The 18,160-nt window shown below is 36.9% G+C and overlaps 1 protein-coding gene across 1 annotated transcript in view; it reads right to left on the bottom strand.

Moving 5' to 3' along the window:
* Positions 1–18,160, bottom strand: part of LOC106071743 (uncharacterized) — a 190,922-nt gene that overhangs the window by 95,472 nt on the left and 77,290 nt on the right. The gene's annotated exons all lie outside the window — the stretch shown is intronic.

Below are 18,160 nucleotides of genomic sequence, written 5' to 3'. Positions count from 1 at the left end.
CACATGAATAGATGACGTAATACACTATAAACCGATGCGTGAATGTATTCTATCTACACATGAATAGATGACGTAATACACTATAAACCGATGCGTGAATGTATTCTATCTACACATGAATAGATGACGTAATACATACGCATGTCCCTATTAACCAACCTGCCAAGAGCAATAACTCTTATGCCAACATGCAGTCTGTCAACAAGTATCAGTCAAAGAGGGTAGATTAAATAAGCAAAAATATAGTGTTTTTTTTTTCAAAATGCATACATAATGCTAAATCTAGCATTCCAGATTGAAAAACAAGGTCTTTTAGCGAGTAGAGATTTTTTTTGCAATTTGGTGAAGGTCAAAGTTGAACATTGACAGATGCAGCACTCTATTGTTTATTTCATCAGATCATGCCATGGTGCGGCAGCTAGAAGTCGTCTGCTACAAATGTCCTCTTGACCTTGAAGGAAGCAGACATGACATTTGAGGTTTGTTTGTTATGTTTTTTCCTTTAAATCATTTAAAGAGATTAAAATGTTTATTCCCATGGGAGTGTATCAAAATCTTTAGAAACTTGGGACTCCGTTACATAGTATCTTTATACAAGATAGGAATTGGTTTAGATGTATTGGCATAAGACATAGATTTTTGAAATAAGTTGGTATGTACATATGTACATGATATAGGAACATAAAGACCTGCTTTCCAAAGTTGTAACCTAATATATATAATTGAATGTAAGGTGTATGCATGTTTGTATGTATGTATGTAGGTATGTATGTATGTATGTAAGTCCAACATAGAAATCGAAATCATTTGACTAAATTTGATAAAACTTGGCATAAATGTTCCATAGAGCATGTCAGAAATCGTAGAGTATGTTTCCGCAACCAGAGGGCTCTAAAAATAAAAATTACCCCCCCCCCCCACTAACTTCATCTCTTTTTAAAAACTAAACTTTTTAACAAATGTGGTCAACCTGTTTTTACAGTATTTTATATTCGATATAAATATGTCAGCTAGACCCATTCTCGCACTGTACACTTGTTTACGTATAAAAAAATTAAAAAAATGTGAAGAGAACATTCTCCCTGATTGACATAAATCGAAATTCAATCCACTAGATCAGTAATACCCAAACTAAGACCCGCAGGCCGCGGGTCATATCCAGCTAGAAAATACTAACAATAGCTACAATAATATCTATTTTAAAATTAGGTTACAGCAGCTTGACTGCAATTTTTATTTTTTCCCAAACTGTCAGACAACGCCTAATTATTTATAGCTATTTGCCCTAAAGCCAAAGACACAACTGTTTTTCAAGAAGTAAGTCAACCAGCAACCGAATTCCATTACGGTTTCAGTTCAATGTTTCCAGTCTAGATCTATAGTCTTTGAGTTGAGCTTTCGCTAACATTTAAGTTAAACCTATTTTGTAACATAAAAATGTACATACAAACTTACACTTTACTTAGAGACATGATGCATAGCGTTCCACAATTTCCAGAGAAAAAAAAAAGACTAAATGGTCCTGGTCAGTATACTTTCTGTTGAGGTAAAGGCTTTAATGGCACCACTGCTAACTCTTTTTTCAATATGTCGACCTCTGTGTCCATTTTTTTGGCAAAGCTGAACTACTAGCAAATGTTTGGGTTGCATGCTGTCAGTCTTTAAAACACTCAAACACATATCCAAGCTCACTTCTACACACACTCACACACACACACACAGCAACACACACACTGCAACACACACACGCGCAAACCTCACACAAACAGACACATTAAAACATAATGCACATGTTTCAAACTGAATTCCTTTTTTTACAGTGTGCAACAACAAGAAAAAAAAAAGGTTAAGCATAAACTGTATTTGGGCGTTTCAAAAAAAGATATAACAATCTGATATAATTAATTATTTCGGAAAGATTTTCATAATATTATTTATCACATTATACACACGGAAGGGTGCTCATTTCTCTCGCATTCAATAGATCTGATATGTCTGTAATCGACAGGCCTACACCCGCTGCGTCTCTGTATTCAATACTTCATTAATATGTCCGTCATTTCATTGCCACGTAGTAATAAGCGTCAAGATTGACTTGTAAAAAACATTTTTTGTAAAATATTTGAAATGTTTCGGATGTTCCTTCAGAGTTGAAGATAATTTACTTCCTAGTTCAAACCTGCCGCAGGACGACGTGGGATGGCAGCGGGCAGGGTATGAACTCGGGACTATCGAGATAACCGAACGACAGTCCAGCCAAGACCAATTGTGATAGTAGGCCTTAGCAATGACCTGCAATGCCGAATCCTGTGGGCAGTTCAAACCAATAGCTGGATACCACTTCACAGGTCTGTACAACGTGGCAACGAACTATTGGTCTCCACTGCCCACAGATTGCGACGTCGCAGGTCTGTGTTGAGGACTTCTATAAACGAATGGTCTCGACCCAACGCGCACAACGCACGAGTGCTACAACAATACAATGTACAACAGTAATTTTCTAACAGAACTATAAATACAATTGCTGCTGTGGCTATATTTAGCAGAAGATTCCAGTACTTTTCTTTTCAAGAAGTGTATTTTAGAAAAGGTATTAGACAATGAGTATAAAAGAATCAGTAGTAAGTTTGAAATCTATTTATGTGAATCTATTGTAAAAATTAAAGGATATAGTATGGCGTTTAGGTGGCATTGTAGTTGAGTGGTTTTAACGCTAGGCTTCCTACCTGAGGTCAAAGGTTCGAATCTCGGCTAAGACTGGGATTTTTTAATTTGGTATTTTTAGGGCACCCATGAGTCCATCCAACTCTAATGGATACCAGACTTTAGTTGGGAAAAGTGAAAGCGTTTGGCCGTAGTGATGGCCACATGACACCCTGCTCGTTAACCGTTGGCAAAAGAAACATTAACATTAACTGCCCCATAGATGGCAATGTTTGAAAGGGAAACTATGGCGTGTACTTGAGGATAACATAAGATAAGATTATTTCAATTCATTAAGATTATATTTGTGAATTTTTCCACCTGAACGACATACATTTGAAATTAAGCCACCAGATTTATCTTCTGAAACAAAAAATCGTATAGACCACTCGATTACATTGTGATAACAATCAACTCAAGCAAAATATCCGAAAAATGCAATATCACACGGTATTTATACAATTTCTACGCTACGAAATCATTAGACCGCTGTTTACTTTAATTTCCTGTTTACGAACCTTACATCAACTCGGGCACAAATCTTGTACACGTCAATTCTCCCACATCCCATTTCTTGAAACAAGTTAAAGCTTTGCATAAATTATTCGTTGTCGATGACAACTTTTCTATCAATCACAAAATTAACCAGTTAAATAATTAATTAGTGGTGATGAACAAATATATTAATTTTTTAATAAAAAAGGGAGATAAATATTGTAGTATTTCGTGATGTTGCAGTAATTTTGCGGTTCTTCCCCTTACATAACCTTTGCTTTTTAAGAGTTTTTTTTTTATTATTTTGCTTTTTTTTTCCCTTTTAACTAAACAAAATCCAATCTGCAAAGATAAAGCTCCAAGCTAGTAAAGCTAATCACGGAACCCACCAAAACCTGTCTATAAAATGTCCTCTATTACATTACCTAATAAAAAAAAAGCAAGGCGCTTTTTTATTCATTCTATAAAGTCCACGAGAGTCAGTGTTTTGAGAGTCAGTGTTTTGAGAGTCAGTGCTGTAAACTCAGGAGACTGGACACGGGAGAGGCCGCGTCTGGGAAGTAAATCCCTTCATTAGAATACAGTCTGACGATGTAATATCGGTGTCCGAGATGATGGATGGTTGCGTCGATAAGTATCAGATGGTATCGAATGAGAGACTTGACTTAAGACTAGAACATTCTACAGACTTAGTATTTATAACTAGTGTATTACTATAGCAAAGACGTTTACTTTTCCTGAGTGTTTTTTTTATTTGGTATTTATTTGTATCGACAACTGTCTCGTGCATTACACGTTTCTTAATATTTCATTCAACGTTTCTCAATATTTCATTCAACGTTTCTCAATATTTCATTCAACATTTCTCAATATTTCATTCAACGTTTCTCAATATTTCATTCAACGTTTCTCAATATTTCATTCAACGTTTCTCAATATTTCATTCAACGTTTCTCAATATAATAGTTCTTTTGTTTTATAACGCTTATATCAACTTACTCTGTCTGTCTGTCTGTCCGGTAAAAAGTTCAAACATGTTTTTTTCTCACATTTCCAATTCTCGGATCTTGTAAAAACTTTGCACAATTATTCATTGAACCTGTGAAGACATGAATCAATTTTAAAAAATTAACCGATTTGTGAATTTATTATTGATTAATTATTTTGTTTGATATCGAAATAAGAAAATAAATGCTACTTAATGAGAGATGTCGATGTATATATGAATTTAATCCCCTTATTACGTTTCGATAAGTGTTTCTCCCACTTTTCATTCTATGATTAAGTTGAAATTTTGCATTCTTCTTCTTCTTCTTGAAACTGTCAGGTAGAGTTGAGCCTTCGGCTCTTAGAACTTTAGGGCAGCAAAAGTGAACAAGAGCTCCCTCTCACCGGCCTGAATGAGAACAGTGTACACTGTTCTGTCTGGCGGGGTGTCAGACTCGAGGTCAGAGAACGCGTGCACCGGGACCCCTGCCATTTTCCTTTTCTATACCAGGCTAACCGTGCGGGACACACCATTTATGTAACGGCCCCTTGAGGAACAGCGCCTGGATTGTGACAAGGTTGTGGGAGCTTTTTTACAACTCCGCACAGTGCAATGAGGATGCTCTTGCACCTCCTTAGGCACCCCCACGGGAGTCTTGTTTTGCTACCCTTTAGCCTAATCGTTTCCTCCTACGATCGTTTCCACCCGTATTATATATTAAAAAGGGGGTTTCTAAACACTGCCATTCTCATATACATAGAAGTAATCAGCGAATTTTTCCATTAGAAAAGTTTAGTTTTTTAAACAAAGTAATCTTTTTTCTCTTGCTTGTTTCGTGCCTTGATTCATCATTTTTAACGTCATGCCTTTAATTAAATCTTATTTCTATCTATGCATGTAAATAATAATGATAATATATAATATATAATAATAATAATAATTGCCGGAAGGGGTAATAGATATAAATATATAGATAAAGGCACATTCCTCATTCCATATGCTAGGACAAATTTGTACTAATACTCCTTCTTCCCTAGCGCTATTAGAGCATGGAATGGGTTGCCTGAGCTAGCCAGGAAAACCAGTGACTTAGCAGAATTTAAGTCATTGGTTAATATGCATGACTAAATGCATGACGCGTACCACATAATCATCTTCTCTGTAACGTCTGTATTATATAAGATAGATAAGAATATAAGCACTCCACTACCTATTAAATGCTCCCTAACGGCATGCGCCTCTGACAACCAGTCTAGCTTCCAAACCACTTCTGCCTAGCAACTATACCCAGTATGGGAAAGGCTTCTGGAGTCAACCCTCAGGGAAAACCAGGAGCCGGTGGCCCTTAGGCAGTTTGCAGCACTCATTGATACGCCCTGGCAAAGCCTACGATATTGCTGACCCCAAACTGCATCGGCGCTTGACGTTTCTTTGGATACATCACCTGCTTGGAGAGAGGAGGGGGCGATATCATTCCGACCACAACTAATGCCCAGGCATTCATCTCATTTCGATGAAATGATCCATAGTCGCTTCAGTACTGAAGCCATAATAATAACTTTTAGGTTTTCGAAACTTCTTAAAGTTAAGTCCCTTTATCTCCTATTAAGAAACTCTTCATTGATAAGAAAACGAAGGTTGACCTACTTCCGTCAAAGGGAGGTAACCATGAGGCACGCTTCAAGTCTTCTTTATTTTTTCTTCCAATCCAAATAAATCAAGCGCACAGTCTCACAGTTCACCACGTCTGCTCTGAGCAGTCCAGAAAATAAACCTAACGCAAACGTTTTATCTTCCCAGCATGCCTTTTTGTTTGACATCCCAACCCAGGTCAATGTTTTAAGCGGATTCTAGACGACTCCGAGGTCAGGAACCGATCCAAGATATACAGAGAAAAACATCAAAAGTCTGATGATGCGTCTCCCATTTGATGGTCAGGAGTATTGAATGGGAAAACCAGAGACAGGTTCTCATATTTTCAGAAAAAAAGCCCCCTACCTCCAACCATTTTGCTAAGCTGAAGTCTAATAGAAATGTACGTTGGCCCAAACACTTTATTAAGTTAAGTGAGTTTCTAAAGGTTCCAACATTTTATATTCAGTGAATTTTTAAAAGGCCCCAACACTTTATTATGTTCAGTGATTTTTTAAAGGCCAAAACACTTTATGTTCAGTGAGTCTCTAAAGGCCCCAACACTTTATGTTCATTGAGTTTCTAAAGGCCCCAACACTTTATGTTCATTGAGTTTCTAAAGGCCCCACACTTTATGTTCATTGAGTTTCTAAAAGGCCAAAACACTTTATGTTCAGTGAGTCTCTAAAGGCCCCAACACTTTATGTTCATTGAGTTTCTAAAGGCCCCAACACTTTATGTTCATTGAGTTTCTAAAGGCCCCACACTTTATGTTCATTGAGTTTCTAAAGGCCCCACTCTTTATTTTCAGTAAGTTTCTAAAGGCCCCATACTTTATGTTCAGTAAGTTTCTAAAGGTCCCACACTTTATGTTCAGTGTGTCTAAAGGCCCCAACACTTTATGTTCAGTAAGTTTCTAAAAGCCCCAACACTTTATGTTCAGTAAGTTTCTAAAGGCCCCAACACTTTATGTTCAGTAAGTTTCTAAAGGCCCCACTCTTTATTTTCAGTAAGTTTCTAAAGGCCCCACACTTTATGTTCAGTAAGTTTCTAAAAGCCCCAACACTTTATGTTCAGTAAGTTTCTAAAAGCCCCACACTTTATGTTCAGTAAGTTTCTAAAGGCCCCAACACTTTATGTTCAGTAAGTTTCTAAAGGCCCCAACACTTTATGTTCAGTAAGTTTCTAAAGGCCCCAACACTTAATGTTCAGTAAGTTTCTAAAGGTCCCACACTTTATGTTCAGTAAGTTTCTAAAAGCCCCAACACTTTATGTTCAGTAAGTTTCTAAAAGCCCCACACTTTATGTTCAGTAATTTTCTAAAAGCCCCAACACTTTATGTTCAGTAAGTTTCTAAAGGCCCCAACACTTTATGTTCAGTAAGTTTCTAAAAGCCCCACACTTTATGTTAAGTAAGTTTCTAAAAGCCCCAAACTTTATGTTCAGTAAGTTTCTAAAGGCCCCAACACTTTATGTTCAGTAAGTTTCTAAAGGCCCCAACACTTTATGTTCAGTAAGTTTCTAAAAGCCCCACACTTTATGTTAAGTAAGTTTCTAAAAGCCCCACACTTTATGTTCAGTAAGTTTCTAAAGGCCCCACACTTTATGTTCAGTAAGTTTCTAAAGGCCCCACACTTTATGTTCAGTAAGTTTCTAAAAGCCCCACACTTTATGTTAAGTAAGTTTCTAAAAGCCCCACACTTTATGTTCAGTAAGTTTCTAAAAGCCCCAACACTTTATGTTCAGTAAGTTTCTAAAAGCCCCACACTTTATGTTCAGTAAGTTTCTAAAGGCCCCAACACTTTATATTCAGTAAGTTTCTAAAAGCCCCAACACTTTATGTTCAGTAAGTTTCTAAAAGCCCCAACACTTTATGTTCAGTAAGTTTCTAAAAGCTCCAACACTTTATGTTCAGTAAGTTTCTAAAAGCCCCAACACTTTATGTTCAGTAAGTTTCTAAAAGCCCCACACTTTATGTTCAGTAAGTTTCTAAAGGCCCCAACACTTTATGTTCAGTAAGTTTCTAAAAGCCCCAACACTTTATGTTCAGTAAGTTTCTAAAAGCCCCACACTTTATGTTCAGTAAGTTTCTAAAGGCCCCAACACTTTATGTTCAGTAAGTTTCTAAAAGCCCCAACACTTTATGTTCAGTAAGTTTCTAAAAGCCCCAACACTTTATGTTCAGTAAGTTTCTAAAAGCCCCAACACTTTATGTTCAGTAAGTTTCTAAAAGCCCCACACTTTATGTTCAGTAAGTTTCTAAAAGCTCCAACACTTTATGTTCAGTAAGTTTCTAAAAGCCCCAACACTTTATGTTCAGTAAGTTTCTAAAAGCTCCAACACTTTATGTTCAGTAAGTTTCTAAAGGCCCCAACACTTTATGTTCAGTAAGTTTCTAAAAGCCCCAACACTTTATGTTCAGTAAGTTTCTAAAAGCCCCACACTTTATGTTCAGTAACTTTCTAAAGGCCCCAACACTTTATGTTCAGTAAGTTTCTAAAAGCCCCAACACTTTATGTTCAGTAAGTTTCTAAAAGCCCCAACACTTTATGTTCAGTAAGTTTCTAAAAGCCCCAACACTTTATGTTCAGTAAGTTTCTAAAAGCCCCACACTTTATGTTCAGTAAGTTTCTAAAGGCCCCAACACTTTATGTTCAGTAAGTTTCTAAAAGCCCCAACACTTTATGTTCAGTAAGTTTCTAAAAGCCCCACACTTTATGTTCAGTAATTTTCTAAAAGCCCCAACACTTTATGTTCAGTAAGTTTCTAAAGGCCCCAACACTTTATGTTCAGTAAGTTACTAAAAGCCCCACTTTTTATGTTCAGTAAGTGTCTAAAGGCCCCAACACTTTATGTTCAGTAAGTTTCTAAAAGCCCCAACACTTTATATTCAGTAAGTTTTTAAAAGCCCCAACACTTTTATGTTCAGTAAGTTTCTAAAAGCCCCACACTTTATGTTCAGTAAGTTTCTAAAGGCCCCAACACTTTATGTTCAGTAAGTTTCTAAAGGCCCCACACTTGAAGTTCAAGGTACAAGAAATTAGTAATTTTAAAAAAAAATATGCCAAAAATATTTTTTGGAAAGACTTCTTTAAATCTGCATGCATTCTGGAACCCACTCTAGACCTACTTCCAGGTGGCTGAATGCCTCTAAGGAACTTTTACAAAAAAAAAACACAATATGCTGCCAAACAATCATTCTGAGACCTCTTTAAATCCACGTGCGTTCTAGAAACCAGTTTAAACCCATTTCCCAAAAAGTGACTGTCCCGAAGAAAAAAAAAACCCAACAAACTTTGTAAGTGTAAAAACAAAGAGGCACTTGTGAGTGAAGAAGACAAGAAAAGTCTGATAAGACAAGAGAAGTCTGACAGACAGACACTGACAGCCAACTTCCAGACACAATGACATGAGACATTCAAAGAAAGACATTTCAAATAGCATTTTTTTGGGCTGATAAAAAATGCACGAATCTTTAGCCGGAAGATGACGCCAGAAAATGTAGAGATTACCAAGACACCAACAAAAACAAACAAGAGGAGAGTTTGAGTTTAAATAGAGAGAAAAAAAGGTTTGAATAGAAAAAGTAAAAAAAGAATGAATGAAACATGGAGAAATATGGGGGAGGGGGGGAATGAAGATGACATGAACAAATGAGATATCTGGTGAGTAAGGGAGAGGAGAAGAGAGAGAGAGAAAGATAAACAAAGAGAGCGAGAGAGAAATAGAGATAGGGAAATAAAGAAAGAGATAGAAAATAAAGACAAGCAAAGAAAGAAAGAACAAAGAGAGATAGGGAAACAAAGAGAGAGGAAAACGAAGTGGTACAGAGATAGAAAGATAATAGAAAGATAGATAGAAACCAAGCAAGAGAAACAAAGAGAGAGGCAGAGAGAGAAACAGAGAGAAAGAAACAAAAAGAGAGAGACACAAAGAGAGAAACAAAGACATAGGGAGAAACAAAGAAAAAAAAACGAGAGAAAAACAAAGAGAGAGAAAAAACAAAGACAAAAAAAAACAAAGAGAAAACAAAGAGAATCAAGGAGAAGTAGAGAGAGAGAGAGAGAGAGAGAGAGAGAGAGAGAGAGAGAGAGAGAGAGAGAGAGAGAGAGAGAGAAATAGAGAGAGATAAACAGATAGAGCCATAACGAGAAAGAAACAAAGAGATTAACAAAGAGAAAAGAGAAAAACAAAGAAAAACAAAGAGAGAGAAAAAGAGAATGTCAAAGAGAGATAGAAACTAGCATAGAACGAAACAAAGAGGGAGAAATAAATAGATAAAAAGAAAGAGAGAGAAACTAAGAGATAGAAACAAAGATGGAAGAAACAAAGAGATAGAGAAATATAGTGAACATGGTTGGAACCTTGGACCACCAAACGCCAGTCCTGAGCGCATACCACACAATCATGCAGCCATCCAATGGGAGAGTGTCAGAGAGAGAGATAGAGAGAGATTACGAGCATAGTGACGGTGGCGACACACAAAGAATGTCACAATACTGGGACGTAATGGAAAGGCAACATGAAAAACTTTTCTGCAATCACACTTCAAACTGAAGAAGAAAGGAAACAATATACAAAGACGGACAGAAAGTCATCTTAACATTTGCAACTTCAAAAGTGGGATTTTTTGTTTGTTCTCGTTAACATAATGGAAAGTGTATTGGACAGAAATGTAGAACTCGGGAAAACATTTTGTTTTAAGATTAGTTCAGAACTTGTATTACAATCTTCGTTTGCATCTGTTTCAATTGTCATTTCATCTTTTTTTTTTTTTGAAGTCTTTGTCTCTGTCCTTTAATGTAATGGCTGTAAAATAATCATCTCTCTTACTCTCTATTTCTCCTCTTTTTCTCCCCTCTCTCTCTCTCTCTTTCTCCCTCTCCTTCTCTCTCTTTCTATCTCTGTACCTCTTTCTACCTCTTTATCTTTCTCTCTCTCTTTCTACCCCTCTCTCTACTTCTCTCTTTCTACCTCTCCCTCTTTCTATCTCTTTCTACCTATATCTCTCTTTCTACCTCTCCCTCTTTCTATCTCTTTCTACCTATATCTCTCTTTCTACCTCTCTCTCTCTTTCTCTCTCTTTTTTTCTTTCTCTCTCTTTCTCCCCGTGCCTGGCTCTTGCTACCATCCTCTCTCTATCCTCTACACTCCTATTTCTCCCCTGCGCATTATCTGTTCTATTTGTTTTTTTGTTATTTTTTTAGAAGTGTTTGCGTGCGTGCGTGTGTGTTTAAAATGTTGACCCATTTTAGATCAATCCTGATTATAGCAACGCAAATATTAATTTCATGACAGATGCACGGAAAGAAAGTGACATCCATCACACCGTCATTAAACATTTTGAATGTAGCTAAGGAAAGACACTTTACTTTTTAGAAATTATTCATAAAGTGTATCACCATGTAAGCAACACAAAGTAAAACATATATATAACATTAACAAAAAGAGGCAGTGTATATATCAATCGAGAACACTCCAAAATGGTAATCTAGAGATATTGGATCGCTGGCGAGCAACTCCAGGCCCTAGTTTAGTGTTATGAGGTAGAGCTAGACTCTAAATTAGGGCTACCATGAATATGGTCTGTAGCAGTAGTTTTATACAGTGATAGTTTAAAATCAACAATTAAAAAACAATAAAAACACCTACGCTTGCGAGACTTGGAAAATTATGTGTCAAGAAAGACAGGATGCCAAATCTGGCACACAGCAGCCAAGACAGATATTTAAAGTGGCATAGTGTCCCCGACAAAGACTTCTATTTTTACCGCGGTTTTTTTCCCCATTGTTATCATTGTTTAATAATAATCAATGCAGTGCAGCCTAATTAAACCCAAAACATTTTCTGTATTTTGATTTCACTTCAATTTAATATTTACAATTCTAAAAATCCCTAGAGATTTGATTTTTAATTTTTTTTTTAAATAATAAATTGTATAAAATTAATTTCTTGGCTGCTGGCATTTACATTTTTTGTTGATATTCGTAAAGAGTATTTATTTTTATTTTTTAACCTTTCATTTTTCAAATTCACCATTGTTACATGACTCTTTTCAAATATTTCTTAACATACCCAACCAATACAATTCATTATTTATATCTAGAGACATATCAACTTTGTCATAAGACGTATCATTATTTTTGTAAAACCTATCTTTTTGTCTTAAGACCTATCGTTTTTCTCGTAAGACCTATCAACTTTGTCGTTAGATCTATTAGCTTTATCGTCAGACCTCTCAACTTCCTCGTAAGACATATCAACTTTCTTGATCAACTTTGTCAAAAGACCTATCAACTTTGTCAAAAGACCTATCAAATTTGTCAAAAGACCTATCAGCTTTGTCAAAAGACCTATCAACTTTGTCAAAAGACCTATCAACTTTGTCAAAAAAACTATCAACTTTTTCGTAAGATCAATAAACGTTCTTGTAATGCTCATTAACTTTGTCAAAAGACCTATCATTTTTCTCCTGAGACCTATTCACTTTCTCGTAAGACCTATCAACGTTGCCAAAAAGATCTATCAACTTTCTGGTTAGTCCTTTCGCCTGTTATTTAATTTCGTTATTCCGTGGGACTTATCTGCACAAGACACTACGCGTAAGCATAACACCTAGCTAACGATTTTGTGTATCGTCGAAGGAGACGTCAATGGAAAATGTTTGAGAATCACTGGTCTTGAGATCACCGAACTTATCCCTGTCAGGAAAGGAGAATAAACGAGTTTGTCCCTACTTGGACAGGGAAACAAGATGACCACATAGGGTTTGCACACACCGTTAGACAGGATTAATTGACCAGGTTTTTCACTCAGAGCATTATGTATGGACCACAGGAATATCTGATTGGACAACATGATGCAGTGGACCGGTCGCCTAATAAGCATATGCGGACGACCCTTGACCCTTGACCTGGAGGAGTTGAAGCAATGTCACAGCACTCCATATCTCCCCTCCCTCCAGAATCTTCCAAGAAAACCAAATGACTTTTTTTTTTAGTTTTAATGTCTAACACGAACACGCGAGCACGCGCTGGGTCGATCTCTTCTGTAAAGAAACGTCTGTAAATTATAAGATTGGTGACGCACGTCAATAGTTAGATGCTGATGGTGATAAAAGAATATGAGTTTATCATATACGAAGATGTGAAATACGTGGAGCCGCGGTGGCTGAGTGGTAAAGCGCTTGGCTTCCGAACCTTGGGTCCCGGGCTCGAATCCTGGCAACGACTGGGATTTTAAATTTCGGGATCTTTGGGCGCCTCTGAGTCCACCCAGCTCTAATGGGCACCTGACATTAGTTGGGGAAAAGTAAAGGCGGTTGGTGGTTGTGCTGGTTACATGACGCCCTCGTAAACCGTAGGCCACAGTAAACAGATGAGCTTGACATCATCTGCCCTATAGATCACAAGGTCTGAAAGGAAGAACTTCACATTTACTGTAACACGTGATCAATTCAGAACGCTTCCTTCATTCACCACATCTTCTGTGGTTTTTAGAATCCAATGTTCTATAGTTCATTAAGAATTCCATGCTGGGTTTTTGTGGGTTGTTGTTATTATGACGTCTGTTATTCCTTTTGAATGATTAATTCTGTTGTCCATTGTTTTTGTTTTGATTTTTTTTTGGAGGCCAGACGGATGTATCACGTGACTACTGAGTTATTGTTTCTCTCTACTTCCTGATACGGACCCTACAGCATCACCAGCTTCTACAGCCTCTACCACCCTGAGGGCGCGACCGTACAACGAGAACTTGATACGCTTTTTCCTTGTCTTAAGAGGAGTCGATTGTGTGTTTGTTCGTGTGTGCGTTTGAGTATACGCGTATGTGTGTGAGTGACTGTTATATAGGATGTGAATGGCTTGAGTTATTTATGATGTTTGGAATCTAGGACAACGTGACTAAATGATCACAAAAAAAAGAGATCATAGAAAACATGTGGGCTTGTAACAGATGAGGTTGATTTTTTTTTAAAGTAATAGATTTTATTATTTTATTGATCTAAAACACATTTTACGTCTGAGCATGATAAGAGATATGACAACATTCGAAAGTAATACTACTTTAAATGTCCAAATATTTCAGAGAACTAGCTAAATGTATTATTTTTTTTAAAGTTCCCCTTTCAGGCATCTATAGGGCAGATGATGTAAAGGTCATCTGTTTCTGTGGCCAACGATTAATGAGGGTGTCATTTAGCCAGCACAACGACCAACCGCCTTTAATTTTTCCCAAACTAATTCAGGTACCCATTAGAGCTGGGTGGACACAGAGGCGCCCTCGTAAACCGTAGGCCACGGTAAACAGATGAGCTTGACATCATCTGCCCTATAGATCACAAGGTCTGAAAGGAAGAACTTCACATTTACTGTAACACGTGATCAATTCAGAACGCTTCCTTCATTCACCACATCTTCTGTGGTTTTTAGAATCCAATGTTCTATAGTTCATTAAGAATTCCATGCTGGGTTTTTGTGGGTTGTTGTTATTATGACGTCTGTTATTCCTTTTGAATGATTAATTCTGTTGTCCATTGTTTTTGTTTTGATTTTTTTTTGGAGGCCAGACGGATGTATCACGTGACTACTGAGTTATTGTTTCTCTCTACTTCCTGATACGGACCCTACAGCATCACCAGCTTCTACAGCCTCTACCACCCTGAGGGCGCGACCGTACAACGAGAACTTGATACGCTTTTTCCTTGTCTTAAGAGGAGTCGATTGTGTGTTTGTTCGTGTGTGCGTTTGAGTATACGCGTATGTGTGTGAGTGACTGTTATATAGGATGTGAATGGCTTGAGTTATTTATGATGTTTGGAATCTAGGACAAGGTGACTAAATGATCACAAAAAAAAGAGATCATAGAAAACATGTGGGCTTGTAACAGATGAGGTTGATTTTTTTTTAAAGTAATAGATTTTATTATTTTATTGATCTAAAACACATTTTACGTCTGAGCATGATAAGAGATATGACAACATTCGAAAGTAATACTACTTTAAATGTCCAAATATTTCAGAGAACTAGCTAAATGTATTATTTTTTTTAAAGTTCCCCTTTCAGGCATCTATAGGGCAGATGATGTAAAGGTCATCTGTTTCTGTGGCCAACGATTAATGAAGGTGTCATTTAGCCAGCACAACGACCAACCGCCTTTAATTTTTCCCAAACTAATTCAGGTACCCATTAGAGCTGGGTGGACACAGAGGCGCCCTCGTAAACCGTAGGCCACGGTAAACAGATGAGCTTGACATCATCTGCCCTATAGACCACAAGGTCTGAAAGGAAGAACTTCACAGATGAGGTTGATTTTTTTTTTTCAGTAACAGATTTTATTATCTTATTGATCTAAAACACATTTTAGTTCTGAGCATGATAAGAGATATGACAACATTCGAAAGTAATACTACTTTAAATGTCCAAATATTTCAGACCTCAAATCAGTGAACATCAATACTGGCAATTGGAAAGACATAGCTCTAGACCACAACAGATGGAGAGAGACAGTGACCAAGAAAGCTATGGACAGTGAAAGTACATGGGTCTCAGCTGAGGAAGATAAACGCACAATCCGAAAAACGGCCAGTTCCTCTACCACCGAAGCAAAAGCCACCTTAACCTGCGCTATCTGTGGACGGGAGTGTCTCTCCAAAATAGGGCTCCACAGCCACATGAGGAAGTGTGCTCTGAGATGAACCATAGTCGTTCTACGACTGAAGGAGGCCAATGGATGGATGGATTTCAGAGAACTAGCTAAATTTTTTTTAAGTTCCCCTTTCAGACCTTGACATCTCTAGGGCAGATGATGTAAAGGTCATCTCTTTCTGTGGCCCACGATAAATGAGGGTGTCATTTAGCCAGCACAACGACCAACCGCCTTTACTTTTCCCCAACTAATGTCAGGTACCCATTACAGCTGGGTGGACACAGAGGCGCCCAAAGATCGCGAAGTTAAAATTCCAAGTCTTCACCAGGATTTAAACCCGGGACCTCTGTTCGGAAGCCAAGCGCTTTACCGCTCAGCCACTGCGCCTTCCCTTCGTGTTATTGGGGCGAAATATCTGGGTCATAGGACGGTCTTCGGAGTTTGTTTATATATTGCACTCTTCATTTACTCTTTTACTCTTTGAACTGGAAGACGTTTTTAAAACTAATGTAAATTTTATGCATCATTACAGAGTTGAAGTGGAAAAAAAAACAACAACAATATATAACTAATTTATATTGGAAAGAAAAACTTCAGAAAATATGCATATAAAAAAAGGTATGACCAAAACATCATCAAACTCATTTTGATTTAGGGCTTGAGATTGTCTCTTCCTAAATCTATGAAAAGGAGAAAAAGATGAAAAAAACCGCTGCAGATTTCTAAGAGTTTTTTCATCTTCTATGTTACCGAATGTGCCAAGGTATGTAAAATTATATTTACAGTCATTTGAAATAAATCATTATGTAAGTGTTATTTACACAGAAACAGCCTGAGTAGCAACAAAATAGATGGGCAGACGATATAAAAAAAATAGAAACAAAAACTGAAAAGAAATAGACAAGACAGCACCTCGATAGATATCAAAAGATTAGAAATGGCCCCTGCGAATCCCCTCAAAAAATCTGGCTTCACATCTCGTCTGCTGAGGATGTCAGCTTTGGTTGGGCATGTCAGAATTTATGAGATATTCCGGGTTTTTTTTTTTACACTGTCCTTTTACCGGAAATGATTCACCGGAAGTACGCTGTGAAGATGGTGATCGCAGCATCAAGCAAAATGGTGAAATTAGGTGGAAGCATAGCCGGAAATGTGCTTGGAAATAATTATATTGAGGCTAAATAAAATAGATTGTGTGTGAAAGTTCGGTTGTTCTTAACCTCTTTCTATATATAGTTATTTGTATTTATTGTTTTCTTGACCAAATAAAGATCATACAAATTTTGAATTTATTTTCCAGTAACAGCAATTATATTCCTTTCATAGTGAGTAATATTGATAATAATAAAAATAAAAAATTTATCTAGTTTGATTTTCATATACTTGTACAATACTCAGGTAGTATTCCAGAAATGGGGTGTTGGGGGTCAGGGTTATTTGATATTGTGTTGATTGTTCTGGGGTAGAGGATACTTGTATCATTTTTCTGTCTCTAGTGGTTTCAATGGTTAGGTATTATGTCTTTGATATTAAATAATATTTATATTACTGTTATTATATTTTTAGGTTAATCACTTTCCAATAGTTTATGATTTAATACTTGTGAATTATGAGAACTTATAAATAAAAACCTATATAAAAAAAGCCCACAAAAGAGGCAAAAAGGGCCCATAAAAGAGGCATATAAAGCCCAAAAAAGAGGCAAAGAAAAGAGGCCTAAGGCCCAAGGATTCCTATGATGATAAAGCTAAAATTGAATAGCGCAAATTCTGAGGTTTCCTTCAAAAAAAAATAACTTAAGGAAATTTTCTGACAATTTGTGCATTACAGCTTTTATCAGTATCAAATAACGGCACAATGGTCCGTCTCAATATTTCCATGACTACAGCATGACAGGAATGGACAACTTGAAAGCGGAGCCTGTTCCGTCAATTTTTAAGAGGTGTAGAAAAAAACCTTCATAGTATAAAGTACCATTAAATCTTTCAGCCTGTATATTTACGCTTTTCAGACCTTGTGATCTAGGCAGATGATGTAAAGGTCTTTTTTTTTTGGTCCGCGGTTATCGAGGGTGTGTAAATTATTAAATTAAACCATTATAACATATATAATAACAGGGTTTCCGAGGTCTCCTAATTTTCGAGGGACTCGTGGAAATATCCTAAAACTATTAAAATATTCTGAAAACTCATGAAAAAAATTCTTGAAAAATAAACGAAACTGTCAATAGACCTCATTCACCAATCGTAAACAAACAAAATTTAGTCACGTGATCTTATTGATAAAACAACGAAAAAAAACTGTCACGTGACAACCATCATGAATTAAACATGAGATCGTAAATTATGGTGAATGAGGTCCATTTGCAGTGCCAATCGTACGCCCGATCCAAAAACAAAAACGATGGTTAGCTTTCATTTCATTAAAATTTATTGCAAAGACAAATGTATTTTCTAACACAAAATCTTAATTTTGACAGTATGACATTTTAATATCCCTACCCAGACTAGGCCCCTCGCAATCCCTTTCGCATAGGGCCCCGCAATTGTTAGGACCGGCCCTGCATGCAATGTACCCATTTAGAGCCTGTATACGCAACCGACTGTTTGAGAATGGCTGAGCTATGACAACACACCATCCATAAAAGCGTCGTGTGTATAGGTGCTTTGGAAATGTTGGACTTTAATGGTAACT

Source organism: Biomphalaria glabrata, chromosome 13, assembly GCF_947242115.1.
Source record: "Biomphalaria glabrata chromosome 13, xgBioGlab47.1, whole genome shotgun sequence".
Taxonomy (NCBI): domain Eukaryota; kingdom Metazoa; phylum Mollusca; class Gastropoda; family Planorbidae; genus Biomphalaria; species Biomphalaria glabrata.
Note: the sequence above shows the minus strand (reverse complement) of the source record. Positions and strands in the feature narration are given on the sequence as shown.